Below are 10,834 nucleotides of genomic sequence, written 5' to 3'. Positions count from 1 at the left end.
CTTGCGGTTTGTGGCCAATGAACTACTGATTCCTGCAGTTTGTTCCGCTTCCTACATCAACAGTGTCTGGACAGTATTCTCTGGTAACCAATTAGTGAATCAGGAAGTGAATGTGGCACATGGAACAGCCACAGAATGTGATAGGAGGCAGAATAACTTGCTCCAGGAGCGCATACATCGGCTTACAGATGGGTCCGTCCCAGCTTTTAGAGCACTTGCAGAAGTTTTTTCTATTCTCCAGTCGGACTATAGAGTACAGAGGATATTGAGAGCAGAAATCTCTGCGCCGAAAGTGTCCATTGAGACACGGAAAGCTCGTAAAAAAGGTGGCGCGTCGCAGGAGGCGGCTTTGCTTACTCCGACAGTGCGTAGAGATCTATTACGTCCGATTCAAGCTACAGGAGGCCATTTAAATGGCCGTGACGGGACAAGGAGAGGGACGCGGAGGGATAGGGTAGACGAGAATGTGGACAAAGAAAATATCCAGTGTGCTGGGAGTCCTTCTGTGGTGCGCAACTTGCAGAGTGAGTTATCTAATTCAATGGACGATATCCCGATAAGCAGGTGGCGTGAACCTGCTTTTGTTGCTCAAACGGGTGCTCCACGGACACTGTCTCAGAGAAGTGAGCACTCAGCAGCGAAAAGCTTACTGGGTTTGTCACAACCCCGATGAGTTGAGCGAAGAGGGGGTACCCAAATTGTGCCGGATGAGGTGTGCGACGTCACGAAGACGTCTTTTCTGTTGGCAAAAAGGTTCGAATTTGATATTGAAAATAAAGAAATTGGGAGATTCCTTAACGTGCCCAAATTATGCCGATGAGAGCGGTACTGCAATCTGCTCTGAGAAGTCAGCGAAATAAGAAAGTGCGAGAACAAGAGGATATCGGAGGTAGCGCTAGACCACATATTGTACTGCGAGGCGTTGTTGCATTCAAGGTTTGGCTACAGCGAATATGCAGGAGCAACACGAGGCCGTCTCTGTCGATCTCTTACATGCCGAGACGGCGCGGTGGTGAGCGCACGGGAGCACCAAGCGAATCATTTAGGCAAAGGTCAAAATGGATCTAAAAACGGATCTATATGTTCATTTATTTTTCTAACGTTGGATGGGGCCGATGCTATGGCACAAGGCAGCCGTCAAGGACTCACACTTGGGCTGGATGTGAAGGGGCCGCGCCGTGACAGGGCATGCGGGAAAGGGTAGCGGAGGCGACGCCTGACCAGATTGCGAAGCTGAGGCGTTGCTGGAGGCGGAGCTTAGCGGTGCCATACGTAGTCGATGTGCGGCGCGCGATGTGGTGCGCGAGGGTTTCGAGCACGCCATTGGTGCGCTCACTAGGGGCACTGAGCGTGTCAAAGGCGAGCGGCGCGAAATACCATTCAAGAGGAGGGAGCGGGGCGTCGGACTGTAAATGGTACGCATCGCGTACAGCGCGAGCGTGGGAGCGGAGCTTTTCTGTATCGCCAGCTTCAGCGGCGCCAGCAAGGTTGCGAGCAGCGGAGGAGAGAGCACCACAGCGGTAGGGCGAGCGAACCGTAATATCATACGCTGTAGGCTGATCTGGAGGCGCTCCGGCGGGAGGGGTGAGGGGCTGGACAAGGAGATCGGCCGGCCGGCGAGCGGTGTTGGGCAGGAGGTAGGGAACTTCGAGGTCACATCGGAGACCAGCGGCGCGAAAGTCATGGCGGGCGAGGGCGTTGCGTACAGTATTGTGGCGATGGATCACCCCAAACCCGTGGCGGCAAATAGCGGCATGGTCACCACGGGCGTCCATGGGTCGGTGACAGTGCGAGCATACAAGAGGGCGGATGGAGTCATCATAAACGGGGGTATCTAGATGTCTGCGGAGCATGCAGGACCGGACAGAGCTGGACACGCGCGAGGTTAGAGAAGGATGGGCGCAGATAAAGGAAGCAGCACCGGGAGCACGTAGAGAGTTGTATCGGGCGCGGCGGCGTGTAGAGACAGCACAGTGGTCAGAAGGGCCGGGGTTGCGGGTCCATGTAGTTGTCTCCCAGTACATACGAGAAGCTACACCATGGAGAGCCTGATAGAGGGTAGTGTGTATACGTTCAGGTCTTTCCAACAATGCATCAGGCTCGAACTGCCCGAGAGATGAAGCAATAGTGAGAATGCCACGTGTTTGGACCTCGGGGTTTAACGCACCCAGGACCCGTACAAGGGACCGATCGGTCCGTCGACGGGCCATCCTACGGTAGAAAGGGACCGAGGGATTTGATGGCCCTTGCACCCGTACAGGGGCTGCCTCAATGAGGCTTGCAGCGTAGGAGGCATGGACAAACGGTGAATGGGAGGTGAAGCCGTGGCCTCCGAGGCGGAGCGGGAGGCCGATTTGCGTCGCCATAGCACGGGAGACGGGAACGTCATTGAGGCGGGAGTAGGCCGAGAGTTGGAGCTCATCGAAGAGAATTGCGGCGGGGAGGGAGATATCGGGAGGCGTTAGACGGAAGACATGCTCTACCCGGCATACGGAGGCGGTGACACTGTGCAGATGAAACCGAGTGCGCGCATCAGGTATGTCCTTTAGGAGCTGAAGAGAGTCATGGCAGGACTGGACGTTCTGTAAAAGATGGTGGCCGATGAAGGCTTGCGTGCCCAGCGGGGCTCCCAGCAGGACGAGACCCTCATCTTGGGCCACAGCGAGGGGAAATATTTGAAGGAGGCGGGAAATGTTTGCTGACGTGGTGGTGGGCCAGTAGGCCCGCTATTTCTCAATATTCATGTAGAAACCGGACGCTGGACCCTCGTCGCGTAGTATTTGTAGTGCCTTGAGAACTTCATCGATAGGGCCGACGATGGTGCCATCATCAGCATACTATCGGTTGAGGGCGAGTCTGCACTGGCGACTGATACGGCGGACCAGGGGCTGGATGGCGAGTGAAAAGAGGAGCATACTGGCGGGGTCGCCTTGCTGGGTGCCCTCTTGGCTCTGCATGAGGAACAGAGGGGTGGAAGGCAAGACTACATCGCAATTTCTTGCACAGAATCTGCCGGCGTCTGTAGGCCTTTCATACAGGAATTCCACAGGACCGTGCTGTAGTTTGTTCCTGCTGGGGCCTGTTGCGCTTTGCCACATGGCATAAGGGATCGCCCTCCGTGCTGGCGTTACTGCGGCCTGTGTACAGCTTTGTATACATGCTGTCTCCCCTACACTGTACCGCATACAGGCGTACACAAAATTAATCATATCTATGAGTATGAGATGGATAACAACAACGACGCTTTGTGCGTCACCTCATCGCAAGTGCGGGCTTGACCGCACCGAGAGTCTCCTTTGAACATTTCTCGACGCGCACGGTTTCACTGCTTCCTTGATAGAAGAGCAATCTCCCTCGTGCTTCGCACGTGAAGTGGACGACGCAGACCTCCTCCTTTCCTTCCCTCGATAGCCTCCGCCAATCAGTCCAGATCATTGCCACAAAACTCACAAACGAACCATCACTTTATGACTGAAATACGGTGTCTGTGTGGGCAGCTGTTTTGGACGAGAGCGAACTTCAGCCGCCACCTGCCAACATGCTTTGCAGTCCGAACCAGGCAGTATGAACACATCCAAACGGCCACACCACAATACCATCAAGGAGTACAAGCGGCTAATATTTTGGAAAACCGACTGGGCATTTGTGACGAATCTGCAATGCCCAGTATGCAATCGCAGATACCTATGGACCTTGAACTAGACAGAGATCCTCAAGGTGTCATGGTGGAACACGAGATCTGCTACGCCGATAATAGTGACGACGAACGTTACGAAGGCGGATCACAGGAGTCGGACCCTGAATCTGCCGACGATGATTCTTGGGATTCAGCTGCATCCAGTTCTTCAGTTTTGGATGACGCTGATCTCGGAATTTGCGCGGAAGATGGGTCTTTGGGCATGGGTTACACGGCTCGAAAGGTATCTGAACTCGAATATAGAGCGGCAGATTTTATTCTAAACTGTGGGCCTTCGAAGCAGGGGTTGTCGCAGAAAATAACTTCGGCTTATCTTAACTCCCTGGCAACGGATAGTATAGTATTGCGCAAATGGAGAACCGCCAAAAGTTTTTGGGAGGATCACGAGCAAAGGCTGCAGTTTGCACTGCGGCGGACAGGGAGATGGAAAAAGGTTGCAGTGACATCTGTTCGAGATGATATTCCAATTTATTACTCATACATTCGCAACCTGCCAGACACTATTGTGCACATTATTGAGACAGCAAAGCTCACATATGATGGCCCCATCTCGTATTGGAGCCGTAATCAAAAGATTACCCCGACCTTTGTGTATGACGTGGACGGCAGACGACGGATCGACGACTTTTACTCAGCCGATGACCTGATGTATGTGCAGCGTGCATTATGTTTAAGGGCAGGAAAGAGCAGTCATATGTTTATGCCAATTCAGTTTTTTATCGATAAGGCCAACGTGACACGCTTGAACAAACGCTCAATGTACCCCATCGTCATGTATCTTCTATGTTTCTCTCGATCGGTGCGGCGTCAACTCGCTGTAAACGTCGGCTTTCTGCCAGTGGTGCGGAACGTGTCTATCACTGGTAGACGCAAATCAGACGAAATCACAAAGTTTGCACGAGCATCCGCATTGCAGGAAACGTTAGGGCTTTTGCTCGAACTCCTAAAAGAGTCCCTGTGTCTTCGTGCCAGATTCCCTGATGGGGTAACTCGAGAATTTACACCATTTATCTTTTCAGTAACAACAGACCTCCCAGAGATGGCAATGGTTTCGTCAGTCAAGTATGGATTGAACACCGCCTTTCCCTGTCCGCGTTGCTTTGTAAGCCTCGCAAACGTCGATGAAAGATATCCGCCAGACGCGGTTCCTAGAAGTGCCTCAAGGATTCTCAGCTGGTACAATCAGATCGAACGCAAACCATTAAAACGGGATCGGGATGCGTTTCTTGTGAAATTTAGCCTGCGGCTTCCTCCGTCAATTTTCTTGACTCGTTTCGAGATGAACCTGGACTCATATGAAATTGAAAATGTGCTGAATGCCGCAGAACAACTGGTAGGTGTTTCTAAGCCGTTCGGTCTCAGTTGTCTGCAAAGATTTGAGCAAATGCATAACTGTGACCAGGGCTTCACACAAACTCTGCTTCAATCAATTGAGCATTACTTTGCGGTCCTTCGGGGTCAATCCCTTGCTACATCCATCATTGATACGGCAAACGGATGGCAGTCTGGCTTGCCCAGGAGATCCGTGTCAGACGGACTGTTTCGACTGCCGGCGATGGGCTTAATGATATCCAAGACGCACGCTAACGTTAACGCTACTCAATTCAAATCTTCCCTCTGCGTGCTTCCGTTTTTATTGCATGGCACGGTGCGAAACCGAGATGAGGAGACTGCAGATGCGATGGTCGCTCTCCTGGAGTATATATTATCTTACCTTCAGCTGCATCACTATGTTCGTAGGATAAATACCGTGCCTTGGTTCATGTACGACGACTTAGAGGCCGAGGTAGATTCTCGCATTGATTTGATGGTGGCGAAGTATGAAGCTTCCATTGGAAGAACACGAAATCAGACTGTAGGCCAATTTCAGGCAGGGGAAGGCCAAAAGCCGGGAACATTAAAGGCACATCAACTATTTGTCCACTTGCGACAGGACATCAAGGGTGGGGGCTTGTTGTCAAACTATGACGCACAAGCAGGAGAATCCCATCACGTGCAAACAAGAGCGCACTTCGGACGCACATCGAAACGTGACGATGCAGAGGGAGTCGTGGCAAAACGTTCAAGTGCACGAGAGCTTGGGGTCATGAGTCTCATGTACCCTCTGGAAAGCGACGTCAACTTTTGTGATAGGGCTCACCAGGGCCCGGTAGTTCCTAATTCCAGGACGGATCCCGACGACGGTAATGCCTCATTGTCCAGAAGACCACGAAAATACTCAAGTTTAGATGATGTCCTCGATGGCGTTACTACGTCTGCGTTTAATGATATGCTTTTATCAGCATCATGTACTGCGGAGCATGGGAGGCCAATAATGGATCCGGTGCAGAGAGTAATCGCGATGCCACACTTCAAGTTGAACGCTCGCTTTCCTTGGCTCAATCCTGACGAATTCGTTGACCATCAGCAAATTACAGAGAGCATCAAGGGTAAGATACAGATTGTCAGGGCAAGTAGAAGCTTCTTTGGTCAGCCTTGGTTCGACTTCATCGAGTTCCTAGAGGGTGAAGAAGTCAAAGTTGGTCAGGTTAGGCTTATTTTTGAAAACCCTTACACTTCTTCTGGTCTACTTCGGGACAATGTGGCGCTTCTTGTTCGATTATTGCACCGTATTGATTTCAACGAACACCCAGAGACTGCAGGGTTTAAGTGGAAGACGAGTGTGACCCTGCAGAATTATGGGTGTCCCACATTTAGATGGAACTTCACAGAAGCCGAGACGTATGTGCACAAAGTTATACTGAAAGAAGATGCTCTGCGCACTGTCTCGATAGTGCCGGCCTTCAACCATGGCCCTCTGATGGAGAGGGGAAGCAAAGCGTGGGAAGAGGCAACGCGGAAGGATGTGGAAAGGGACAAGAAACGTTATTCGAGGGAGGAAGCCAAACGCCAGAAGAGGCTTGATGATCTTTGGGAGCGACGACGTCGAGGGGAAGTCATCAACCTCAATATGTTGCGGCGCCTTGAAGCTGTGTGTGAACGCCCTCGGAGAATGGAAGACGGACCGGAAAATATTAGCCCAATAACTGAGCAGGTGTTCATACTTAATCTGTTCATGCCTTGGACGACCACGGCCACGTGAAGAATGGCCATGCTGTTGTGCAGATTGGCCTCATAAAAATGACATTTTCTGTCTCTGTCGTTTTCCCGCAAAGTCGTTTTTGGAGCGACAGTGCCGAAAAGAAAAAGCGAAGGGCTGGAAAAATCAGTGCGAGAGCACACTGCGAAACGAAAACATCTTTTGCATAGGAGTATAATAACATGAGGCATAAAAGATTCGTGATGTTCTCACGTCTTTCTCTCGAAGCATTCAGCAGCATCTGAATATTATTGTCATCCGCTGTTGCGTCCCGGCGAATCCCTTACGACCTCCGAACTCACCATCACGGCTGCCTGCACTACTCCCTATGCAAGATCGAGCGCCTCCGCAAAGTGCGGAAAGATTTGCTCCTCCGCCCGCCCGTTCCGAACCTCCACGCCCGCCGCAACTTTGCAATCGACGAGCATCAAATCATATTAATGATGTGGAAGCCCAACTTCGGGCCTCCATATCGAATGATCGCACGCCGGCTCGTCCCGCTGTTACAACATTCTTTCCGCAATCACGAGATCGCACTATAGACAAGGGCAGGCTCTCAGAACAGCACTTGCGTCAGGGGCACATACCGCGAAATTCTGGGAGGTGGCTAGCAACAACACTTGTTCCGCCTATTCACCAAAGCCTTCATGCACATCCAGATCATGTTACGCCCCACCCCAGTTTAGAAACACCATCACGTCGAACAGACCTTCCTGAAGACGCAGTACACATGTTCCACAATCACCCTCATGGTACTCGGATGCAGGAATGTTTTCAACCAAATCAGGATTTTGCCCAACAAACCAACTTTGGCACGCGGCTGCAAGACCCCTTGTCTCGAGATAGAATGCCACTGACCGCCTTCTATGGACCAAATACAGGTTCTGAAACACCACCTATCCGCACGCAGGACAGAAATCCATATGTTGCATTACAATTGCAGACGGCACAATCAAATGCTACTTTTCCACTCGGTGGGATCCATAATGGAACTCAGGAGCGCACACAGCATCTCCTCAATCGAAATGAGGAGCAGCGAAAAGATTCACCAATGACTTTATCTTCTTTGCGTGAAACGTTGGAATCGTTGCCGACGAAGTTGGCCAGGGAGCTTGTGTCTACCATCCATCCCGGACAGATGCGCCTGTTCAGCACGGTTGAGGGAAGTATTGCAGCACATAGGCCACGTAAGATTTGTCGTCGCGCAGCATTGGCCGAAGAGTTGCTGTGTAGAGATGTATCTAACTGCAAAAGCATGTCTCCTGAGAGCACTAAGTGCTTCTGCGCAATTATGCACTTTCGCATTCTTAACAATCGTCCAGGAGACGGAAACGAGCATCTCTCTGTGGGAAGCATACTTGGCGATCTTGTGTCTTCGAACATGAAGAACACAATCGGTGATGTCTCAAATTTCTTCCCATCGCAAATTACATTCTATGAGCGCCTTTTTCTTCCAGCAATTTTGCGCGCGTCTTCCAAGTATCGTCCATTAATACATATTTCTCCAATCATGCATGATCATCTGGAAGGCTATTACAAGAACAATCAAGACTTCATTGACAGAAACATCGAGAAAGTTTTGAATGACGCCATCGCCACCCGAAAGGGCAGGTTACTGAAATCGTTTCAGAAACACTCAACGACTGTGATGCCTCAAGAGCGTTTCACAAATGCCACTCAAATTGACAATGGAGAGTACCGCCGAAGCCCGGACTCCCCGATAGGTGGTGAAGTATTTGTGAAAGCCATGCTGCGCACATTTAACATTTCTGATCAAAACATCGTTATAACTCTTCCTCAATTGGCCTTTTGCTGCGCCACACTGATTATGAAGTACACATCTGCCGCATTGATTCCGAGGCCTGCCTTATTTATTAAGGTTCCAAAAGCTGAAAAACGTGTAGGGCTTTCTTACAGCGATAAGCGGAGCATATTCGGATGCATGTGTGCCGCGCTAGGAACTGTTCTTGATGAAGAAGCACAGGCAGTGACGGATGGTTGGAAGGCAGGTAGAGTGTTTGTTCACTCTGGGGACCAATCTCGTGGATGGCTAGATGAGTTTAAGGTGCTTGTTGGATCCGTGAAGTTGTAGGGTAAGAAGGCGGCAGTCGGGAAGTAAAATGGCTGGTGCTGTTGATTCATGCCCAGGAAGGATGGGAAAATGGAAGAAGATACGAAGAGAGAAGCACTTGGGGAGATGAGTGCAGCATAGTTGCATGAAGTTAGTTAAATGAGAATGGGAAGGTTTAAGAGACGGAAGCTGTTAGATACATGGATTCGAAAGGCCTCTGTGGGAGAAGGTGATAGAATACATGAGGACGATGCCGGGGAAATGGTGCAAAAAGAAAACCCAAGGAGTGAAGTGTCGGGGTTGTGCATAGGGCGGAAGGGGGTGCAATCGGGAGGTTTGAAACCATCGTATACGGTCCTAGCACATAGATTATTGAAACATTTTCAGTGGAGAAGAGGAACGATAAAGGGTCCCTATTGGACCAAGTGGAAGTATATAACAGCGATGTCGTCCATGTAGAACACCGACGCCCTGCTGTCCGCACCTGATGTCAGCACGTTTATGGGCTCGAACGACATGGCTGGAGGGTACAATTGTCCTGAGTGCGGGGTACTGACAGCCGAATTCTGTGGCCTCGGTGTGGCATGTCTGCAGCAAAGAGCTACAATTGAAAGTGTAGACCGGTCTGTAGCTGACATGTTGGGCGGCTACATACATGCAAGGATCCTGTAGAGAAGGTCAACAGAGGCCGACAGATCCTCTGCAAGAATTTGCGATGTAGATCCGGCACTGTGCGGCCGTATATTAGATTCAAAAAGCGAGCGAGGCTTGGCGTCTGAAGCGGAAGGCGATAGAGCAATGACTGGCGAGAGAATGAATTGAAGGCATTTCGCGCGTCCACAGAGACCATAATGTAGTTTGAATCCCGACCGTGGCGGCGCATTAGCATTCTACAGTCATGCACTATGGCATCCATCCCCGAGGGGACGGCATTTGCCAACTGCTCGGGGAGGAGCCAATCGCGAGTGTCCTCGATGGCGGGCGGCAGGAGGACTTTGGTGACAAGGCGACGTAGGGCTTGGCCTACAGCGATTGGCCGAATCTTGTCCGGACGAGGCTGCAGCGGGATCAATTTAGAAGCGGCAAGGAGGGGCGCGGTTTGATCTGGAATGTCCCCACGAGCAAGGCGCCGAACTAAGCGCGTCAGGGCAGACAGCCCAGTCACTCCAGCTTCAGGGCTAAGGGTCGTGCGGGCAAGTAGCTGGAGGATGCGCGGGGATAGGCGGTCAGGGACTGCGGGGGACGTGGGATTCAAGGCACGTGCTGCGCGTAGAACTTGTCCCTCCGTGATGTCAGGTGGCGGGAGAAGCTGAGTCAACAGGAGCGGGCGGACTGGAGACGCTGGGGTGGGGTGAAAGGCGGTGAGGGCGGCGCGCGTGGCAGAAGCGCTGAGATCCGCCAGTGGCTTAGCCTTGAGGGCCGACATGGCTCGGCCGTATTGGGCCTCAGAGGCGAGACGCATAGCGCGCGCGATGCGTCGGCACGACGAGGTGGAGGATTGGGAACGACGGGTATGGCGGGTGTGCTAGTCCAAATCGGCTTGATGTGCTGCGAGGGCTTCGCGCCACAAGGCAGACCATTGTCTGCCCGTGGAAGCGCGGCGGATACGTTGGCGGAGGGCGTGATGCTGACCGGTACGCGAGCGCCAGCCGGGTTCTCCGCGAAAGGATCGGCGGAGGACGGCGACTGGGAGAAGATGGAGGTGAAGGAAGGCGCGGTGAGTGTCATCCGGGGCCGTGGTGGCCGATGCCGCACGAACCAGCTTGATGAGAAGGAGGGTGAGGCTATGCAGGCAGGAGGCGGGGATGGAAGAGAATACCTGGGACGCGCGGAACGGGCATAGAAGTAGGTCGCGCACAGATGGGAGAGACAGGGAGGGAGAGGAGGAGGAGGAATGCGGGCTTGGAGCGAGCGCTGGCAGCTGAGACGAGGGCGTCGCAGCGGACGACAGGGATGGTTGACTCATTGTGATGATGTGGGGTGCGGC

Source organism: Chondrus crispus, genomic scaffold, assembly GCF_000350225.1.
Source record: "Chondrus crispus Stackhouse genomic scaffold, scaffold_359, whole genome shotgun sequence".
Lineage (NCBI taxonomy): Eukaryota > Rhodophyta > Florideophyceae > Gigartinales > Gigartinaceae > Chondrus > Chondrus crispus.
The sequence above is the reverse complement of the archived record's forward strand: the minus strand, read 5'-3'. Positions refer to the sequence as shown.